Below are 22,944 nucleotides of genomic sequence, written 5' to 3'. Positions count from 1 at the left end.
TTGTCTGTAATTAAAGAAATTAATCTATTTATTGTTTTCCCTTGTATAAAAATAAAATGGCTCACTGACAGATAATGTCTTAAAATTATTCTTTGACATTTCCTAAATTTGTTTTAAATTCATGAATCCTATTATGTCTGAAAACCAGTTGTACCAAAGAAAATAGTTCCTTTTTTTTCTTTTTTTTTTTAAATTAAAGATGCTACAGGAACAATAATCACCTTCTTTCCTATAAGGACCTTTTTTGAGAGTTAATAACTAGCTGGGTTAATGACCTTAAAATTTTAGGAACATCAGTTTTCTCATGTACTCATTAATTCTTCCAAAATGCCCAAGACTGAAATGATTAGCATTTAAATAAAAGCAGAAATAGGGAGACCCAATAGGATATTGGCGAGATGTCAGAAACAGTATTTAGAGTGAAAATTATGAGAAAATACTGAATACATGTGATGAATTGGTTGGCCTATAAAAAGAACTGAAAGCAAGCAATTACTGGAGTAAAAGGAAAAGGGGAACAGAAAATAGCGGAGGTTGGCCAAAGGAATAATGACTGGGTAGTTCAGTATTATTCAGAGTGGGTAAAAAAAAAAATGCTCACTTAAAATGATAGTGGGAAATAGTCTAAATATAATCCTGGTGGAAATTTCAGCCAGGTTTGAATACTGCACAGCTTTTGAATACCATATGTAATTGAAAGTCGGCCTTCAGATACAATGTTACCCCTAAAAAAATGGGCCTATACATTAGGGAGTAATAAAGGATAACATTCTGAAGAATGCTGCTACCATGAAGCTTGATTGTTGTTAGAGCCTCCCTTTGATTTGCATGGTGGTAAATTAACATGAACATTTTTTTGTGTGATGGACCAAAAGGAGAATATATAGAATACCATTGAAAACTCAGATAAATGAGAGAAAATGCAGAATTAACTCACGTCCCCCAAATCAAACCCATTATATCATATCTAAATGAAAACATAAGTGTGCTGCTGCTTCCCAGGAAGGCATACCTCATTATGTAGAATAAAATTGCATTAGAATGGATCAACATTTTGTGAAATTTGAAAAAAAAAAAAAGTTCTTTAGCTTGTTTAACTGAGGCTGGGCCTGTCATTAAGAATATAGAAATAATCTAGTAGAATCTGGAGAAGTTGTGATATCTTTAGGAAGACTACTGGAAAGCTGATGAGACATTTATCTGATTTGGAGTTTAAGAAAATTGGACCAAGAATACAAAGAAAGCAAGAAGGGCAATTACATATATAGACTGAATATTGTTACACAATTGTACTGTCACTCTTAGCACTTAAACAAATGATTACCGGCAGAGAATGATGCATTTGAAATTCACTCCATGTTACTCTGGAAAAAAGTTCTGAGGCAGACCATAAATCTTGTGTGTATGCTTAACATAAGCTTGGGTTCTTATTATTTTTTTGGCATTACCTCAGTCATTCTTAAGTTACAAAATCATAGAATCAGAGTTGGAAGGACATCTAGAGATGTCAACTAAATTACTTCTCTGCATCAATTTACCTACATTTTGTCTAAACATTTCCAGGAACAAACATTTCACAACTCTCTCAAGGAGATTGTTAAATCATTCCAATGTTTATAAGCTCTCAAAGCTAGGAGTTCTCCATCTGATTGCCGTATTTACCCTCATTCCTCTGTTCCCTGCCTTCTCCTCTCCCACTCCATCCAGCTTCTTATATTTTGGATACTGTTTTTCTTTCTTCAAGTAAATCTGTCTTCCTTCTTTCTGCAACTCTATGTCAGGTTTTGTCTAATGTCCCAGTGCCATATTTGTTTCTCCTGTATTTCTTCTCAGCATCCCCAGATCTTTTATATTTTCTCCTAAATCCTCAGTAAGCTTATTTTATTTTCTTTTGGATTGAGAGCAAATGAACCAAAATACTACAAATCAAGCTGGGAGGAAAAGGAGGGATTGGAAAGTGTGAATATCTAAAGAAGTATTTTCACCAATTCCAGCATGTAAAGGTATTCTTGCAGGCTTAGGAGAACCTCAGTGGGGATGACTGCCAACCTCTCTCTTAGGTTTACTTACCCAGGCAAAATTGTTGGGGATGATCTCTGGCCAACACTATTAGGATACATAAAGCTCTCTGTTGGAAAGTTTACAGAGTCAATTAGAGTTCCCAATATTTTTTTTTTTTAAGTATGGTTGAGGGACTCATTTAATGAATTGCATTTCAAGATGTTTCTATTCTTGTAGGGACTGTCTGTAAAAAATTAGCAGGTGGCACATTAAGGCCATAGGAGATTGTGCACTTACATAGGCATTTATTTGGGTGTATATTTTCCATCTAGTAGATTACCACCTCAGTTTAGGGGTTGTACTCTTTCCCAAATCCTAACTTTATAAGTTCTACAACATTTTCTAAAGGAGAATCTTTACTTCTTATCTAGAATCACTATCTATAAATTGATTTACAAATAAATCCAGTGATTCTTCTTTTGTGAGCTAAATTCTTGATTTATTTATATGGATAATGCTAAAAGAGTCCTGTTGAGATTTCACCATCAAGACAGTCCCTTGATTTGTTTAGCATAAGTGGATAATTTTGTGCTAAGTGAAGAGCACAGTTATTTCCAAAGTCTCTGCTCCTGATAACTATAAGATTATATTCTAAAAAAGTCATATATATTCATTAATTTTTGGATAAAAATAAAAGCAGTATTTTCATTTATAATATTTTTATTAATAGAACGTCTGTAGCCCAATTATGTTTATGGAGATTTACTACTTGCAGGATGTATTCAGTACAGTATCAGTGTCTATCAGATAAGAATTTTATTGTAGGAGTAATGCAGAGGAATAGGTTACTGGTTTGGATGACTCAGGAGTGGGAGTGTTGAAAGTTTGGAGTCAGGGCTCAAATACACTGGACAAAGGTTTTGGGAAACATGAATGAATCAAGAGGGTAATTGAAGAATTCTTCATAGCTGAAGAAATAAATGTATCACTTAATTAGATTGTGACAACAAGGTTAGCCCTGGCAGATAACTGGACAAAAGCCACTCCCTTTTTTCTGGAAGTGTGCATGTATGTTTGTGTGTATGTTCTGTGTGTTCGTGTTCTATTCTATGGGATGATGAAGTATGAATATGAGGTAGGGATAATGAGTGCCCTGGTTAAATGGATATTTAAAAAGAATAGTTTTTTCTGTACCATCAACCCATAAAATCTATTCTGGAGCCTGAAGCTGCACCTTGTTATTATTCCTGGCTTCTGTCCTTAAAAGCCTATCTTCTAGGTAAGGAGATGGACAACATTTTCTGTAAAAAGCCAGATAGTAAATATTTTCAGCTTCATGGGCCACGTGGTTTCCATTGTAACTACTCAACCATTGTTATAGCTTGAAAACAGCCATAGACAATGCAGAGACAAATGGGCATGAATGTGTTCCAACAAAACTTTATTTTTAAAAACAGGTGGCAGGTGGGGTTTTTGCCCAAGAAGTATAGTTCACCGACCTTTGTTACAGATTGGTGATTCCTACCCATTAGTCAGCTCTGTCTTTCCTAGAGGTCCTTAGATCATTTCAAATTCTGCTTTAAGAATGTTTTGAAGAGACATTTTTCAGTCCTTTTCAATCAAACCCAGAAGAACCGTATTGCAGTGTGTCCTTTAAGTGCCAAACAGTATCACATTGGGAGCATGAATGGGGTACTACTTCTCTTCTGGAAGTGCTGGAATGACTCCCAGAGAAGAAGGGCTGCAGTGTGTGGGAGAAAGAGCTATGGCACAAGACTCAGAGAACTTGAGGTCTAGTGTCTATCTCTCTGACTGCAGGCCTGGGTTTCCTCAGTGCCAGAGGAGGATATTGGGACTAGACATTCTACAAATTCTCTACTGGCTCTAGGATTTTACAGCGCTAAATTAAGGTTCTTGGCAAAGCTGATTCTGTAGGCAGTCTTGGATCTTCGTTTCACTTTCAAGACATTTCCTCAGACAGAGCAAACAGCAGACACTGGTAATTTTGAATGGGAACACATTTCTTGTTTCTACCTTAGGAGGTGATGAGAACGATCACATTTGGGCAGTTTTTCACAGTTTTGGAACTTGCCATACATTCATTGCTTATCTGCGTGAGACTAACATTGCCCTTGAAGATACTTGTGGAGAGAATCAGGAGTATTTTTCTTTTAAAATTTGTAGCTATAATGCACATTTAAAAAAAATTGGCTTACATTTTTGGTGTGATATATTTCATCATTTCTAAGAACCATGTTTCTTTGTACATTTTAACATGTGTGAGATCAAAAGGTGTCATGCAACTGCTGTCGTGTAGGCAGCAATTGTGATGTATTTCTTACTGCTCATATTTGGGTGTACAAATTTATATCAATAAATATATAAATATCGATATATAATCTGCAGCTTGCAAGAAAATCCTGAAGACAGACATGAGGCAAAATTAAAAAACGCTGTTTCACCAAGGCTCTTGATGGCACAAAGGGATATTTTATATGGAAAATTATGGACTTTAATGATTCTGAATTGATCAGTAATTTGGATTCTAAATGTGAAGAAATTTTAGAAATAATTTATTATGTTTATATTTCTTTTCACATAAACACCAGTGATTTAGTAAACATTTATGTCTAAATAAATTCAAATGGGTTCTTTTTGTAATATAAAATGAATCATAGTAATAATGAATAAAGTGAATAATATCATAAATCAAATATACCTCAATAAAATTTTTTTAAAAAATTGCAAGTGATAAAAAGTATTGTAACATAATTTAATTATCAAAGATTTTTTTTTTGCTCTTAGTGGTACATAAAATAGTGGTGAGTTCTTATAATTTATGGCATCTTAGATTTATAAACATGGTATTATTAAGTATGATGAGAAATTTTTGAGAATTTAGAAGAAATATTAAGAATTAAAAAGAGAATTAGGAGGTAAATTATGGCAAAAAAAGATTTTATATTGCCTTCCAGCATTGAGAGAGGGAAAGGATGAGGAAAATAGAGATCTTGAAGTACGTTTGCCAGTCAGAAAAGAATGCACTAAGATTACCAGTGGAATGCTACAAAGCCCCTTGAAGAACACTGACCTTGCCCGTCTTTTACCTCAATGTCTCTAGCACCCAGAGCAAAACCTGGCAAAGAGCTGGCTGCCCATAATTTTTTGTTGAGTGAGAGAATAAGTGGCCCCTAGAGCAAAATTGGTATATGGGAGAAGTTGAGGCTATGCAGAGCTTCAGAAACAGCCCTGGTCCCAAATTTAAATCTTCCTTTGGCTTTGAGGGTCAAGAATGTTTATAAAAGTTACTCTTACACTTGATGTCTGAGTTTGTTATATAAAGATGCATGAGTCAGTAGCACTGATACTCAGAATTACAGGTGTTTGTACTGAAAAGTAACTCAGCTATTAAGATCTTGGCAAAACACTTCCTAGTAGTATTCCTTGATTAAACTGTCCTTGAAGCATTAGCCTGAGAGAAGAAACCAAAAGCCAAGTTTCAGTTTCTGTACCAGTTATGACAGAAGCAGATGCTAACTATACAGAATTCTTGCAGAACTTGTTTCCATATGGTCTCCAGTATGCTGTGTTCCTGCAATTTTTAGAGTATGGAATACTTTGGGAAGCTTAGGTGTCATCACCACCCAAGCAAAACCCAATTCTTATAAAACTTACAGAAGTGCCTTTTGGACTAGAGAAAGGAATTTATTCTTTAAAAAATAGATGTTAAGATGTGAAAGATGAAAGCTTTGCTGGGGTGGATATTTAGAATTTTAGTATAAACACATGGGTCTTAGCTTTCTTTAAGATCCTTCTTATGAAGTTATCTAAGATATCTAATAAATATATCTAATACATATGAAGTTATCTGATTCTAATCAATTGATTCTAAACCAATGTTGTGTTCTTTGACATAGTAACTCTAGGAATAAGTAAATATATATACAAACATATGTATTCAGAGTTTAGTTGAGGAAATGATGGCAATTTATATTAAGGAATTGGGATATTGTATTGTGTATATAATGTTGTATATATAAGAATTAGAATTTTGTGGAGAATTTTTAAGTGATAGAGAAATGCTAAGGAGCAAAAGATCAGTGAGGGCAAGATGACTTCATCAGAATTTTGGCAGACCAAGCTGGAAGGGTTGAATATTCCAATCAAAGGGGATGAGTGAAATCTCAGAGATGGAAATAGTGTACCTTGATGCAAAGACGAGGCAATTGTTGTGAACACAGTGGAGAGCAAGAATCTGGGAGTAGAGACAAATAATTAGTTGAATAAAATTAAAACCACTGATAGAATGTTCCACAAATAATGATGGCATGCACACCATGCACTAGGCTCTATCCAGTTCTGGTGAGTCAGTGGTAGACAAGACAGATGTGATATACTGCCCTTGTATGACTTACATTCTAGTTGAGTGCAGCAAACAAACAAGTAAGCAAATACATATAAGAAGCAAGTTTGTGGTAAGTAATGGTAGTAGTAATGCTACTAATGTGACGAAGACAATATGAGCTAGATGCTACAACAGTGAATATTGGAGATGGGAGGGTTTTTTTAGGTGGGGGAGTAAGGGAAAACATCTCCAAGGAGTTGACCTTCAAGCCAAGATCTAAAAGTTGAAAAGGAGCCAAGTAGGTGAGGGGGTGAGGAGAGAACAGATAACACAGAAAGAGATTGATGGGTTCTAAAAACTAACAGAAAGTTAAAGCCTGAAGCCAAGTAAGGAAGGGGGCAAGTGGCTCAGGATGAATTAGACAGATAGACAGGACCCAGATAATGCTGGACATTGAGGAGCAGAGTAGAGAATTTGGATTTTGTTCTTAGGTAATTAATAGAACTTCTTTGGAGGCTTTTAAGCAAGATCATCAAATATGACCTATTTTTTATAAGATTGTTCTGGTTCTTGTGTATACAGTAAATTGGGTGGATCACTCATCATCATCACCGTCATCATCAAGCTACTACCTATACAGGCTTGCTGTAGTCTGAGAGAGAGATGCTAGTATCTTGGACATGAGAGTAAAACAGATAGGACTTGGTGATAGGTTAGAGCTTAATTTAGGAGGGGAGTTGGCAACAGAAAGGGAGAAGTCAAGAATGGTGCCAGATTTCTTAAGCTGGGTTACAGAAAGTATTAAATGTCAGATAGCGAGGGTCTGTGTTGATAAACAGGAAAATCAAGGAACACAATAATTTTGGGAAGTGTGATAGAATATGCTTGTTTAAAAAAGATGTGTTATGTTACAGGGAATACTGTACCAGAATTGCAAAATCTGAGAATCAGGAAAGTCTGTGTGATGTCTGCTACAGTGAATCTTCTGTGAAAAGCTAGGGGCTTGGGTTAGGCTAATGGCCATGGGATTAGAAAAGAAAACATAGCCATGAAGGATATTGTTATGGAAGATTTTTGTCTTTTGAAGCTTATTGGAAATGAGAAATGAGAAGCGTGTACCTAAGACAACTGTGGAATCTTTTGTGTGACCTGGATATAGTTTTTAATCACTAGGGCCTTCAATTCTGTTTCCAGGAGGTTCATGAACTCTTAGGCAGGACTGAACCTAGTTGCCTGGACCAAACACCTTCAAATTAGCAGCCGCCCTCCCTCCCCGTGAAATGTATCATGCACAGAGTTGAAATTATACAATTAAAACTCATATCCTGCTCATGACTTAGAAATAAAAAATGCATTTTTTATTAAAGTTCAATTTAATATTCATTGTGGGCTTATTCTAAGTCAATGAGGTGCCAGGGATACAATGGTGGCAAAAAAATAAAAATCGTGTACCTTTACTTTTACTTTGGAAGATTCTTTGTACTTTGTGACACACAGACCCACAGTGCAAAATGGAAAGAACATATATGAACATATTAAAAATAACGTGACTTTCCATAAATTTCCCTTAAATGTCAAGTCATCAAAGTCAAATATCCAGAGGCTTCATTTTCTGGGGGTGGGGATGATATTTAAGGTAACTGTTGTAAAAGCCTCCTGAAATTTGTTCCAGTTTGTATTTTGAGCAAAATGATTTCAAAACATGACCCATAAAAATATCAAATGGCAACAAAAATAAAAATGTTTGTTTTCCTTTATTTAACACATATTGAGTGCTAATTTTCTGTTTTCTACAAAGTACGGATAATTAAGCTTTGTCGTTGCCCTGCAGGAGTTTGCTGTCTGCAGCAGATAGTGTTAATGTGCCATTTCCATTTTCACACAGGACTAGACCACGCCAAGTTGGGAGCTGGGAAAACTGCTTTTTTGAGGGGAACTTTAAAAGTTGTTTAAATGAAAACAGAAGCAGAGGAAGCTGTAGGCAGCTAGGTGGAGTGAAATAAAATGCGTATGTTTGCACATAAGACAGCTTTGCGGAACCTCAGGGTGGGAGATCAGGAAGAGGGCAAGCTGTGAATGAACCCATGATAAACTGTGGAGAAGTGGCCAGGCCCAAATGACGTGGCATCAGACATACAATTCAGTCTTTGTTGGGAGACTTGAGAAAATAGGCTGAGCATCTTGGCTATGAACACAAGAGCCAAGAGAGTTATTTTCATGTCTAGAGTAGAGTGTGACACTGTAGGAGGCCAAAATGAAGAAGAAGGATTTGCTCTCTCAAGTTACTGCTGGCAGATAAAGGGGAAATTGTAGTTGCCTAGGTGAGAAATGGTCAAGTCTAATGCTGAGACAGTGGCAGACTGATGAAGAAAAGGAGGGTGTGGAATTATCAAACCATAGCATTTTAGAGTTAGATGGTGCCTTAAAGGCAACCTTCCAGATGAGAAATTGAGATTATGCCTTTTACTATCTGAGTCACATTGAACCAGTTTCCTAATGCTGCTGACGGCCAGTTTTATTAATCTGTGAAATGGTGTCCCGGTGCTGTTGTGACTACGTGGACATCGTGTATGTGTGTTGTAAACCACATAGATAGTAAATAGGAAAGTTATAATTATAGGAGGCATTTAAGAAGTGATAGATTTTGGCAATAGACTCCATGTACAGAGTGAGAGAAATGAGTCAGAGTTTAGTCATTAACACATTCTGTTCTTTTCGGTCATATGTATTTATGAGACTCTATAAATGAGGAGGATTAACATTCCCTTGACTGTTAAGAGGCATATTGGTAAAACAATTTTCTCTGTTGGCCTTCTGTACTATAACTCCCAAACATTCCATAGCTGGAAAAGCAATCATTTGTGTTGATTTTTTTATTGTGTTCTATCATTTGTTTAGCACAAGCATCGGGTCATTTGTTCCTCTTTTACCTTCTGAGCTAGGCTGTCTCTGAATAAAATATTTAATTTTGTGTAAAGATCTTGGCCTGGTTCTTCAGTGTCATCTATAGATGTCCTTGTCACCTTCATTGGCTATGTTTTGCTTTTGAGCACTTAGCATAGGGAGTTTATTTTCAGCAAAGTGTTTCACAGAATCATTAGGCAGCTCTTGTTTCATATGTACCATTGCAAAAAAAAGTACAGGTGCTGTTCTTCTGTTTGCTCAGAGAAACCTTGGATACACCCTCCAATGCATAGCTCAGGACCCTGACCCCAAATCGCCAACTTGTGAACACACTGCTGCCTATGTGGCAAAAGGATGTTTTAGTTCCAAATAGAAAATTAAAAAAAGAAATTCCAGTTTATTGGCTAAAAAGACTGGCTTTGGCAGCTTGCTTTCACTTCTGCTAAAGGTGTATTTAAGATACATCAATTCTAAAATCTGTCTTTACCCTCACAAAACTCCAGTATCGGTATATCTTATTGCTACAAATTTACAGCATGCCTTCTGAATAGGTCCCAGGGAAATAGAAGAGTCCTGTGACAACTATTGGTGCCCAGATGAGTATCCTGCCAAGACCTAGCACCAGCCTAAAGAGATCAGGCCAATTATAAGACTCAGATGAGCTCAAAGAAACTCTGCTTCCTAGATTTAGAAGCAAGGTTAATAGGTTCATGAGCCACCCTATAAATCTCACACAACATCCTGTCTCTGTAGCATTTCAATGAATCTGAACATTTGAGTCTCTCAATTGAATTAGGGGGGAAAAATCCATTGTATGTTTATGGAGGCAGAAGTGAAAACTTTGCCAAGTAGCAGGAGCAGTGGGGCTCCCTGGAGCTCTCTCCAAATCTACTGGTGGAGAATACATCCAGTTTGGTAGGTATTTAGCAATATCTCTTAGACATAAAATAAAAGCAACGTATCATTTGGGTCCTTCTAAGAACCTCAGACTCAGGGCAGACCCCAAACTTGAGCTCAGAAATCTTCACCCGTGTTTCTCTTAGCCATATTTAAGGATTTAGTTTGTCTACCTGTCACAGTGTTGTCCAGAAGTATTGGAACACTGTGTTTCAATACACTGGCAAAGTACTTTCTCTGCCTCCCTTGCAGATGGGATTATTCTACGTGATCCCAGCAGGCTAAGTGTGTTTATTTGTTCTGTCAGCAATCTCACCACCATCCAAGGGATTGTTCTGTTCTTTTTGTCTTTATTCAACAAACATATGAATGCTCCTTCTATGCCACTCTCTGTGATAGACTCAGTATGTAAATTGTTATTGTTGCATAACGCTAGATAAGCACCCTCATAAAATATGAACCAGCTGCAGTGGGCACAGAGAGAAGAGAAGCAGATTGTACAATTGGGGATTTGGAATTTTGGAAAGGTGTAGTCCATTCAAGAAACTGCAGGCAGTTTGGTGTGGGTGAATTATAGGATCAAATAGGCGGAGATAAGTTTGCTGAGTTCCATGCCAAACCACAAGGGTCTGCTATGCCATGTGAAGCAAACTCATGAATGCCCCACCCATCTTCCCTCAGCCTTCCTGAGTTCACCTGCAGCTGAAGGATGAGACAGTGTCTGGAACACTGATGCTTTTCCATCACAGAAGTATCTGCTTCTCTCTTTTGTGCCTGAGATCTTTGTCTATACGACCAGGGAAGATGGCTCCCTTTCAAGCAGTACAGATTGGGAAGGGTGTTACTATGTCTTGGAGCACTCTCAGCAAATGGGGGGGGTTGGTTAGACAATGACTAAATGCCCCATTCCCTATACAGTTTTAAGACGTGGTCCACACACAGGTCAGTTCTGCGGAGGAACTGAGCCCCAGGTACCTTCAGAGCTAACCTACTTGTTAACACATCCTTCATAGAATTTTCTCCATTCCCTGTCTCACTTTTTTCATTCCATCATTTGTGCATCTTGGGCTTACCTCCAAAAAACCAAATTGTACCCAGATACTTGTTTCAAACTGAGACACAATAAAAAAGTGTAGAGTTGATCCTCTAGGCTACAGGGAGCCAATTATGAATTTTAAAGCAGTGGAAAGATGTGATCTGATTTACATTTCAGAAAGTTCACTGTCTGAAGTGTGGAGAATATATTACAGCAGGACAGGACTGGAGGCAAGAATAGTAGGAGGTTGTTGAGTTAATCTGGGCAGGAAATGATTGTCTGGGGGGAAAAAAGACATAGAGAAAAGATATTTCTTTAATCCTTAACAGATCAGTACCTCTCTTCAATTTAGGGGGCAGTCTTTGTAACAGTATAAACAACCCAGCCTTGTTCCTGGGTTAGTCAATTCTCAACTTTTTTTTTTTTTTTAATTTATTTTTGGCTGCGTTGGGTCTTCGTTGCTGCGCGTGGGCTTTCTCTAGTTGTGGTGAGCGGGCTTCTCATTGTGGTGGCTTCTCTTGTTGCAGAGCACAGGCTCTAGGCACACAGGCTCAGTAGTTGTGGTGCATGGGCTCTAGAGCGCAGGCTCAGTAGCTGTGGTGTACGGGCTTAGTTGCTCCGCGGCATGTGGGATCTTCCCAGACCAGGGATCAAACCCGTGTTCCCTGCATTGGCAGGTGGATTCTTAACTATGACACCACCAGGGAAGTCCAAATCTCAACTTCTTAACTCTGGGTTTGTGATCAGGCTTTCCTCTTTGTTAAACGGAATGACTGATGCTTCATCAGAGTCTAAACATGCTTGAAATCCTGCTTCAGAGCAGAAAGGAGGGTTTGGCACTCCTCCACAGGAGGTTGCAGCCTGGCCATTAGAAGATCAGAGCTCTCTTTTTTGGGGGTTTACTCCCATGAGGCACTCAGTAAGTTTGCAAATTATGTAAAACAAATGAAATTTGGGTAAGTTGGTGATGTTCAGGCTGTGACTTACAGGTTTAAAGAGGCTGTACTTATCACTGGCTTGGAAGGTGACCACAGCTCTAAAGGAGCCTTGTTGTGTTGACTACCACAGGGTGAAGTCCACACCAGTGTCCCAATTACCTGCTGGGTAGGCTCCAAATATGTGGGTTTCCACAGTTAACCTGTTGTCCCAATCAATTACATGTTTTCTCTTTCAAATATGAACTCTGTATAAGTAACCAAGCATAAAAATAATTAGTCATAAAATTACACGTTCTTTTTAAGATGTACAATGTAGTGACTTTATCTGTCTTGCAAAATGCTTGTCACAATAGGGTTAGTTAACACATCCGTCACCTCACATCATTACATTTTTTTGGTGTGTGGTGAGAACTTTTCAAATCTACTTTTAGCAACTCTCAAATATACGATACAATATAGTATTGTTAAATACAGTCACCATGCTGAACATTACAACCCCAGGACATAACTGGAAGTTTGTACCCTGTGACCACCTTCACTCTCCCCCTCCCTCTGACCCCCAGGCAACCACCAATCTATTCTCTATTCCTGTTAGGTTGTTGTTGTTGTGGGGTTTTTTTTGGTTTCACATATAAGTGAGTTCATACAGTAACTGTCTTTGTCTCGCTTATTTCACTTAGCATGACAGATTCATCCATGTTGTCACAAAAGGCAGGATTTCCTTTTTTATGGTTGAATAATATTCCATTGTATATACACCACATTTTCTTTATCTGTTCATCATCGATGGCCACTCGGGTTGTTTCTATTTCTTTGTTTTTGTAAATAATGCTGAAATGAACATAGGAGTTCAGATGTTTCTTTGAGATAGTGGGATTTCATTTTCTTCAGATATATATCCAAAAGTGGCATTGCAGGATCATATGATAGTTTTGTTTTTAATATTTTGAGGGACCTCCATACTGTTTTCCATAGTGGCTGCACTAATTTATATTACCACCGATTTGTATACAGGGTTCTGTTTCTCCACATTCTCTTCAGCCCTTATCTCTTACCCTTTTGATAATAGCTATTCTCACAGGTGTGTGGTGATATCTTATTGTGGTTTTGATTTGCATTTCCCTGATGATTAGTGATGCTGAATACCTTTTCATGTACCTGTTGGCTATTTGAGTATCTTCTTTGAAAAAAAATGTGTATTTCAGTATTCCACCCATTTTTAAAATCAAATTATTTATTTTTGTTGCTGTTGAATTGTATGAATTCTTTATATATTTTGGATATTAACACCTTATTAGACATGTGGTTTACAAATATTTTCAACATATTCCATATGTTGCCTTTTCATTTTGTTAATTGCTTGCTTTGCTATGAAGAAGACTTTTAGTCTGATGTATTCCCACTTGTTTATTTTTGCTTTTGTGGCTTGTGGTTTGGGTGTCATATCCATAAAATTCTTGTCAAGCCAAGTGTCAAGGAGTTTTTTCCTTATGTTTTCTTCTAGGAGATCCTCTAGGTCTTAAATTTAAGTCTCTAATCCATTTTGAATTAATTTTGTGAGTGGTGTAATATAGACCTCCAGTTTCATTCTATTGAATGTAAATAACCAGTTTTCCCAGCACCATTTATTAAAGAGATTGTCTTTTCCCCATTCTATATCCTTGCCTCCATTATCAAATATTAGTTGACTGTATATGTGTGAGTTTATATAGTAGAATCATACAAATCACATGATATACTTTTGTGTTTATGTAATTATATCAGTAGTTAGGATCTAGGAACAAATAATTATAAACAGGTTTTCTACTTACATGACATTTAAAAGTCTGGCAATTTTGGCCCCACCTGCTAAATTTTAGAAGCACCTTCTAAATTGTGAGAGGGCCTAAAACTCCTTCACAATTTTCCAGATTCCCCAAGGGATGCTATGTCCTTAGTTAAAACCCATAGCTCTCATGCTGATGACTCTAAAATTAGTGTTTCCAGCTCTCATCTTTCTCTTGAATGCCAGATTAAAATATCCAACTGCTCACTGGAGATCTACAACTCACTGATCTTTAACTGGCATTACAATATTAACAAATCCAAAATCAAACTATTGATTTCTTTCCCCAAACATTCTCTTCCAATAGTTTTCCCCATCTCTGAAATGGCACCACCATAATATCCAGCTACTGTAGGCAAAAACCTTGAAATCATCCTTTATTTATATCTTTCTTTTATACCTCACCTCTTCAATTTCTCATTTTTTTCTACACTCACAATCTGAATATGTGCTATCACAGATTAACCCATTGTTACTTTTGTGTGTGCTGTTTCATTTGTTTCCTACCTAAACTCTTAATCCCACAGGGTATTCTCCACAGTGTAGCCAGAGTGAGGTGTTTACAAAGTATAGTATTTTATATCACTTTCTTCCTTTCCCTCTTGACTTCCTGCTTCCAAATACACTTGGGATGAGAATCCCACTATATCCTACATGATCTTTCTTTTGGTGATCTAATTTTCCCCCTTACTCCTGGAGATCCACCATATTGGTTTCATTGATGTTGTATGAGCACACCAAGCTCATTCCTACCTCAGGGCCTTTGCCTTACTGCTTCCCTCCTACTGAAATACCCTTTTGACAATATTCATATGCTCTCTCTGTCATTTATTTCAGCTCTTATTTAATTGTCACCTCCGGAGAAACTTTCCTGACCATCCTGTTTAAATATACTACATTTTTCTCTGTACCTATATCCCACTATAATTTTTTGTAGTCTTTACCTGAAATTATTGATTGATCCACTTGTTTGTTTTTCTGACAGTAGATATAAGCTCCATGAGGGAAAAACCTTTGTTTATTGACTTGTCCTCAAGATCCAGAGGCATATGTGGTCCATAGTATTTACTCAATATTTGTTGAATAAATAAATAAGTGGTGAGTGTATTGTTAGGGTAAGAATAACAACTTTAACAAACAAATCATAACAAATATATATAATGGCTCAAAATAAAATTCCTTCTTGCTCATATACTTGAAAACATGTATAACTATCAATTAGTGACAATTTATGGACTCGGGCTCCCCCTAACTTGTAGCTCCACCATCTCTCACTGAAGGTATCCAGAACTACTGCTGATCATCCATCCCGCTGGGAGAAGGAGAAAAGCATGGAGGAGAATATGCCATGTTTTTAATGAGCTGGGCCTGGAAGTGATACCTTCCTCTTATATTCCATTAGTTAGAACTCAGTCACAAGGACACACTTGACTCTAAGGGCAACTGAGAAATACAGTCCCTTGCTGGGCAGCTATTTCCCTGCTAACAACTCTACACTAAAGAATGGGAAGCAATATGTTTTTTTGGACAGTGAGTTGCTTCTGCCACAATGAATGAATAAAAGAACTTGTAAAAATCCAAGAATAATTAGTTTTGTATATTATATAAAAGATATTATGTTGATATTTATTTGGAAGATTTATTTTCTTATGCCTTATTACCATTTTATATAATTATTTTAAAATACAATTATCCTTTAGGTAATTATGTCCATTAATTATATTTATATGTGATTATATTAATACTATTTTGTCTTTATATAACTTATCTGAGGCACAATTGAATACAAACTAATGAGATTAATACAGTATTCAGGGAGGTTACATGACTGAAAATATAGCATGGATTCTTCACCTGGCTTTGCACCTAAATAACTCTTCCTGTATAGTTTCCTTAACTTTTCTAGATTCTAAGGCTGTATTCCTTGGCTCATGACCCCTTACTCAATCTTTAAGGTCAGCAGTATAGCGTCTTCAAATCCTTCCCTGCTCTTGTCAGATTGCCTTCTCCTCTGTATTCAAATATCCCTGCCTCTCATTTATAAGAACACTTGTAATTGAATTTATGGCTCATCCAGATAATGCAAAATAATCTCCATATATCAAGATCCTTAACTTAGTCATATCTGCAGAGTCTCTGGTGCTGTAATAAATTAACAACCTCCTAATCCAGAGATTAGGAACTTGGTATCTTTGGGAGTCATTATTTAGCCTATGACAGTCCCTTTTCTCAGGTCATTCCTCCAGACCACAGTTTCCTTAATCTCACATTTTGATGAACCAACTAAATCTTTGCTTCTAATCTGAGTATTTCTTAAAATTTGCTGAACTGTGCTTTATATGGATGAACAATATAAATAATTATTTAGAGTTAGATTTTTTTTTTTGCTGTTAATGTCTACAAATAATGGCATAAATCCTATCCAGTTTCATGTGGTGCAAAGAACTCAGAGTTTTGGTTGTAAATTAGACATGAGTTTAAATCTTTTTTCATCTATTTATTAGCCATGTAAACTTGGTCAAATTACTGCACTAATCTGAGCTCATTTCTCATAACTAAAAAAAAAGTTGATAATACTTCACAGGATTATTGTAGTGATTAACCGAGACAATGATATATGTAAAAGAGTTTTAAAAATAATATATTAATCAAATGTGATTTGCACTATTTGTTGCAAAATTACAACTAAAGGCATTTTCCATTATGCTATTTTAATTCCTTTCTGCATAGACTTCCTGAGGAGGAAGATGATTCAAAGAAAGGGCCCTAAAAATTAGATGAGTCCCCAGTAGGTATGTCTATGGAAACTGCTTCTTAGGCATTGCTGACAAAAAGGTAAATTTGCGAGCACTTCTCTAGTTAGCTCCTTCCATTTACAATGTGTGTGGGTCCTTGGAGAACAGTTTTTTTTCCTGGTTTGTAAACTCAAGTTCTTAAGAACATTTGAAATTGTATGCAATGTGGGGGGTCTAAAATGCTTCATTTGAATTTGTTCTATAACATCAAGCTCTTCCCAAGGCAGCAGTTTTGTGGTTCTCATCTTGGCTCATCTGTGTACCTCTTACACCCTTGTCAGCAAATACGTAGCCACAGAACATACACTAAAGCAGACATCAAAAAGAAAGATATGGGCACTCTTCTACCATCCTGCCCACTGGGCCACTGCAGTGTAGGGATCGGTATATATGTGTTGATCAGATGGGAGGAAATGGTGAAGAAAGATTGTCTATTTTTTTTAGAAGGGAAATACTGGGAGTTAGAACAACTGGGTTGTGTTGTTGCTCTGGACTAGAAGAGCAGAGAAACAGAGTCATTAAAATGTACCTACTTATGTATTTGCTTCATAATTTTATGAAAACTTCTTAGTAGATCTACAATCAATTGAGAGTACACACTTGGCTCTGCAGACCAGTGCCTATTAAGAATCATCTCACTCAATACCTAACTCATAAATACATTGATGAACACATCAATAAATATTTGTTGAATGAGTGAATGAATGTTAGGGCTCAGTGGTTCTCTTTCATGTAAGTGGAGGTGCAGATATTGGATCACTATTCCCTCAAAAGGAATGTTATATGTAACGGTATCTCCTGTAATCTCTATGAGAGTGTGGGTGGATTAGGATTTAGGGCTTCATTATGATTCTCTTGAAATTGTCACTTGTATCAGATACTGCTAAGTTTTATTTTTCTTTGACTATAGACCTAGCAATACTTATACTAGAATGTTTTTGTATTTCTTTGGTTCATAGTCATTATGAACTGCTTTAGAATGCAACTGTGGATATTTGATGAAAGTGACAAGTATCAGTTTGTTCAGGTAAACATTAATCACAACATAATGCACTCGTCAGCCTATAATTGTACTCTCTGTACAATTGTGCAATGTCAACGAGAAAGAATGTAAAAATGTCATTACTTATAGGCTGTTGCTTAGTCTCTCAAGACAAGAAGGAAATTTATAATATCTCCAGGGTGGACCTCTTATGGTGAAGGTAGTCCTGATCAGGTGAAAGGAAATCCCCAAAGAATATGTATGTGATAGCGATGAAGGTGAAGTAAAGCAGAATGAAGTGCAATAAATCCCCAGTCACAAAATATACGACTTCCTCTATTACAGCCCCCATTTGCAATTTGGTCAAAGAATGACAGTCTTCTCATAGGGGGAAGTTTTGATGTTTTCTATTCCTCTGAGCAACTTAAATTTACTTAGGAATTTCTATTCCTTTACAAAGTCCATGGGTTGGATTTGATCCTTCTCTATAAACACACACATACACCTACACACACACATATACACATACACATATACACACACCTCTACACATGTCACGTTCAAAGTGTTGAAAATCAAACATTAAGGATAACTTCAAGGCAGACAGAGAAAGAAAGACACACTATACACGGAGGAAAAATATAAGAGTATTAGCTGACTTCTAATCAGAAACCAGACAAACCAGGAGTGACATCTTTAAAGAGATTTTTTTTTTTTGAAGTCAGTTATATCCAGAAAAAATACTTCTCAAAAATGGAAAAGAAATCCACAAACCTACACAACTGATAAAATCGTATAGACCTTAATGCACACATACACTCACACACACCCAAATGAGTACAAGTAAAACTGAGGCAATCTGAATAAGATCAGTGCATTGTATTCATGTCAATATCCTGGTGTGATACTATACTATAGTTTGCAAAATGTTACCATTGGGGGAAACTGGGCATTGTGTACAGTGGTTCTCTCTGTATTACTTATTATAACTGCAAGTGAATCTATAAATATCTTCAACCACAATTTCAACTAAAGAAAACAACAAAATAATCCCCCCAAAATAACAAAAGCAAATGCATTAAAAAATGAAGGAGAATAAAGGCCAAACATATAAAAGTGGAGAGAATTTATAACCAGCTGATCTATGCTACAAGAAATATTAAAAGAAGTTCTTCAGGCAGAAGGAATATGACTCCAGACAGAAAATTTGATCTATATAAACTATACATGAAAAATAAGCAGAGGAGGAAAAATTTTATGAGTATTATAAAGGGTTGTTTTAATGGTATATATTAAATTATAAAGCTACAGTAATAACAATTGTACAGTAGACCCTTGAACTATGTGGGTTTGAACTGCATGGGTCCACTTTATACACATATACTTTTCAAGAGGAAATACTGCAATATTACACTGTCAGTAGTTGGTTGAATCCACAGGTGCAGAGGAACCCTAATTATGGAGGGCTTTTGATAAATTATACTCGGATTAACTCCCACACTGTTCAAGAGTCAACTATAGTTTGTCCAGGGGTAATATAGATATAGATATAGAAATAGAAGTGATATCTAAGAAACTCTCTCTCTCTCTGTATGATGAAGATAACATGTCAAGTGTTAATATTAACCATTAAATAGTATTGGTTAATTGGTGAGCATTTTGGAATAAAGTTTGGTCCATATTGCACTCTAAAATATATCCAGGAGTATAAGTATTTAAATACAGATAATGAAATCATGAAGTAAATAGATAAAATATTGTTGAATATTTTTCTGATCTCAGAGTGTTGAATGTCTTTCAATGCAGCATACAAACAATTAGTTTTCTTAACATCTGAGATGAGAATTTATTTCTAGAGGAAACCCTACTTATTTAGGAAAATGCTTTAATATGCCTGTGAGATTTGCTACTGTCCACCAATGTTCATGTCTCTTCTTTTACTTGAGCACACTTAGACCGCATATCCAGGCCCCACTGTATCTAGACGGGGCCATATCACTATTTCCTGTTAATTGAATATGTGTGTCAGTGATGTATGTTATTTTAAGACCAAAGCAGTTAAGAGCATTTATGCCTTTCATAAGCTCTCTTCCTCTCTTTTGACCGCTGCAGTTTGAAAGCAAAGAAGATAGTAGAAACACAAGATGGAAGAATTCAGGGTTCCCAAACAATTGAACTTAGCCTCCATTTTACCTCTACCATAGTACTGATCATAGCTAAAAAAACCTGTTGCCTTAAGCCACTGAGATTTGGGAAGTGTTTGTTACATTAGGTAGTCCACTCTGACCAAAACAAAGTTGTAGGACTTAGTCAGGTCTAAGACAACAAAAGAAGTATTTAAGCCATTCTGCATTAATATTAATTTGGTGTTTGTAGAAAAAGATCTGTGGATTAGAGGAGAGCGAAGAGTTAGATCCGGGTAGGAGTTGTAATCCATCAAAAAGCCAAGAGTGTTTTAAGAAGAGGAACATCTAATGTTGAATTTTGTCACATGGTTTTCCCCAAATTTGTACACAAAATTACCATGTGTGAATAATTTGTAATAAATTGAAGAAAGAGGCTGGGTACTTGGTCTGGGTAAATATAGTTCAGAACAACAGTAGCCCGAGTGAGATGGTAAGATGATCATTAAATTGAACTAATTCAGTGGAAACTGGAGCCTGAGGTGACTAAGAAAATGAATTCAATGCGTGTGTTTATCTTAGTTTTAAGAAGTGTAGTGATATCATTTGACATTTAGTTTAAATGAGGGTAAGAATAATAGAAAACTATAAAAATAGATTAGTGATTTTACATCTTTAATCTACTACATCAACAACATTAAAAGCTAAATGACAAATTTGCTCTATTGGGCAAAATAATTATTTAATTCTCATGGATGATTATTTACAATAATAAAACTTGAATATTGCAATTGAACAAATGGGCAGAAAATATTAAAAGCCAATTCATAAAAAAAAAATTATAAATGGGGAGTATATTTGAAAAATGTTCACTCTCACTAGAAATCAAAAATGCAAATTAAGATGATAATGAGAAACCATTGTCACCCATTTGACAAAGATTCAAATAAGGACAACACAGTGTTGGACAGAGTGGACAATTGTTTATAATGCTGGTGGAATGTGAATTAGTATTAAGATTAAGGATGTCAATTTGGTAATATACATCACAGCCTCTGCTTTGACTGCACACCTGAATCACCTGGGGAACTTTAAAAAGCAAGAGAAACTCTGCCAATATTTTTTGAAAGCTCCTCAAAATAATTTCAATGTGCAGCCAGGATTGAAAAACACTAATATATAAACAATTTTAAAATATATTGACTCATTATTTCTTTCTTATAAGAATAAAGCTAGAATAAGTAAAATAAAATAAATAAAATAAAAACAGAATAAAATTAGTTCACAAATGAATGTTCGGTAATGTTTTAATAGTGCAAGTGGGGAATGACCTAAATGCCCAGTAAATATATATTGTAGAATACTGTACACAAATTAAAATTAGGAGAATATCCCATAGGAAAATGCTCATTATTTGCTCACAGTGAATACAAAATTGTATATAGGGCGTGATTCCAAACCTGTGAACCATTAGATACACATTCTGTACATTAATAGAAACAGTACTGAATGACATATATCAAATATTTAATATAATTTATCTCTGGGTAAACTGCAGAAAAGTTTTGTAATATTATAATACTATAGATATCATGTGGAAAACATAGATGAATCTAAAATCGTCCATCGGAATCTACTGTACGTGTGTCCAACTTATGATAAAGGGAGCAAGAGAAGGAATGGAAAAGAATGGTTCATCTCTTCTGTGCTGTTTAAACTCTTCCACTGTAGCAGCAGTCTCATCTCTTTCAAACTGTCTTATCAGCTCTTTCTCCTCTTCATCTATCCAGCCAAAGTATTCATTCTACTCCTCACCTCTGGACTGTGTCCAGGTAAATGACCTCTTTAAATTACCCTAAAAATGTGAGCCACATTGCTTAGCAGCCATTCTGATTTGCCTCAGGTGTTGACTGGGTTAGGGAGGTGGAGAGAGACCATTTCTGGTTGTCCAAGATTAAATTTTTAATGTAATTCCTAAAGAGAAATGTGCTTACACATGATGAATAGCTTGCAGAGTGTTTTTCCTAATAGATTTCTATACGTTGAGGTTCAAATAGGCTTGTATTGAAGGCACTGGAGATTCAGTCATCATTTATAGTGATTATTTAATGGAGCGATACCTTTGTAAATAACATACTTGTGGCTTATTGTCTTTTTGGAAATTGAGAATTTTTCATCATCTATTTAAAGTTTTTGACAAAGTATTGAGTTATATAAGACATTGAATCACTGCAGTTAATAGTAACATGATACGTTATCTTTATAAATGTGGTTATTTATGATAGTTAGAGAGCCACCTCACTTCTAACTCCATCTTAATCTTCCTCGCTCTCTTTTTCACTGAGGTAAGGGACAGTTATACCTAGTTTGGGCCTAATTACTTTTTGCTGTCAAGTGGCTAAAGGGCAAGATTTGTTCTGAAATTCTGTTTGGATCAACAGCTGCCATGTTGTTAGATATCTAGAGGTTAACCAAAGAACTGAAAAGAAAGACATTTATTTCACCTTAATGTCCCTATTATCCACATAGTTCAGGATTTCAACTGTGCGTGTGGTCAAGGTCAATGACACTAGTTCCAAGAAAGTTTAATGATGGATATTCTCACTTTCAACTCAGTTTAGAATGGTTGGGTAGAGAAAAGTAATGAAGAGTTGCATTGTTAAATATCTTAGAAGTAGCTCTGTAGTTACAGAAATCACATTCTTCAGGAACTTTTTTCCTAGGGCTGCCATTTTTCATTATAAGCCATTGTTATAAATGAATTTTACTGGATGTTTACTAGAAATTTATCACTACAAGATGGACGAGGTAGGACCAGTTTTTCCAAATCAGATTCTATATAAATGATGCCAAGGAATGCTTACTAATTTTGCTGTTTAAACCTCTGTGAAATGACTAATGGATTTATAGGGCAAATGATATTTGAAAATCTATTAAGTTAATTCCATATGTCTGAAGGAAATTTGTCAGCGTAACAAGTGATTCAAAATTGGTTTGATCAGGATATAGAATTAAATATATCCTTGTTTCCATGGTACTGCAACATTTATCCTGAATTACTGTAACAAAAGTAGCTAGGCCAACCTTTAACTTACCCA

General features: G+C 36.0%; 1 pseudogene across 1 annotated transcript in view; it reads left to right on the top strand.

Annotated features, from left to right (window-relative positions):
• The window catches only part of LOC309657707 (dual specificity protein phosphatase 3 pseudogene), a 51,058-nt pseudogene that overhangs the window by 5,659 nt on the left and 22,455 nt on the right, over positions 1 to 22,944 (top strand). Inside the window, exon 2 of the transcript in view lies at positions 17,701 to 17,768. The product of the transcript in view is annotated as a dual specificity protein phosphatase 3 pseudogene (transcript). The remainder of the gene's footprint in view (positions 1 to 17,700; positions 17,769 to 22,944) is intronic.

This window comes from Balaenoptera physalus (assembly GCF_965194825.1).
Source record: "Balaenoptera physalus genome assembly, chromosome: 3".
Taxonomy (NCBI): Eukaryota; Metazoa; Chordata; class Mammalia; order Artiodactyla; family Balaenopteridae; genus Balaenoptera; species Balaenoptera physalus.
The sequence above is the reverse complement of the archived record's forward strand: the minus strand, read 5'-3'. Positions and strand labels throughout refer to the sequence as shown.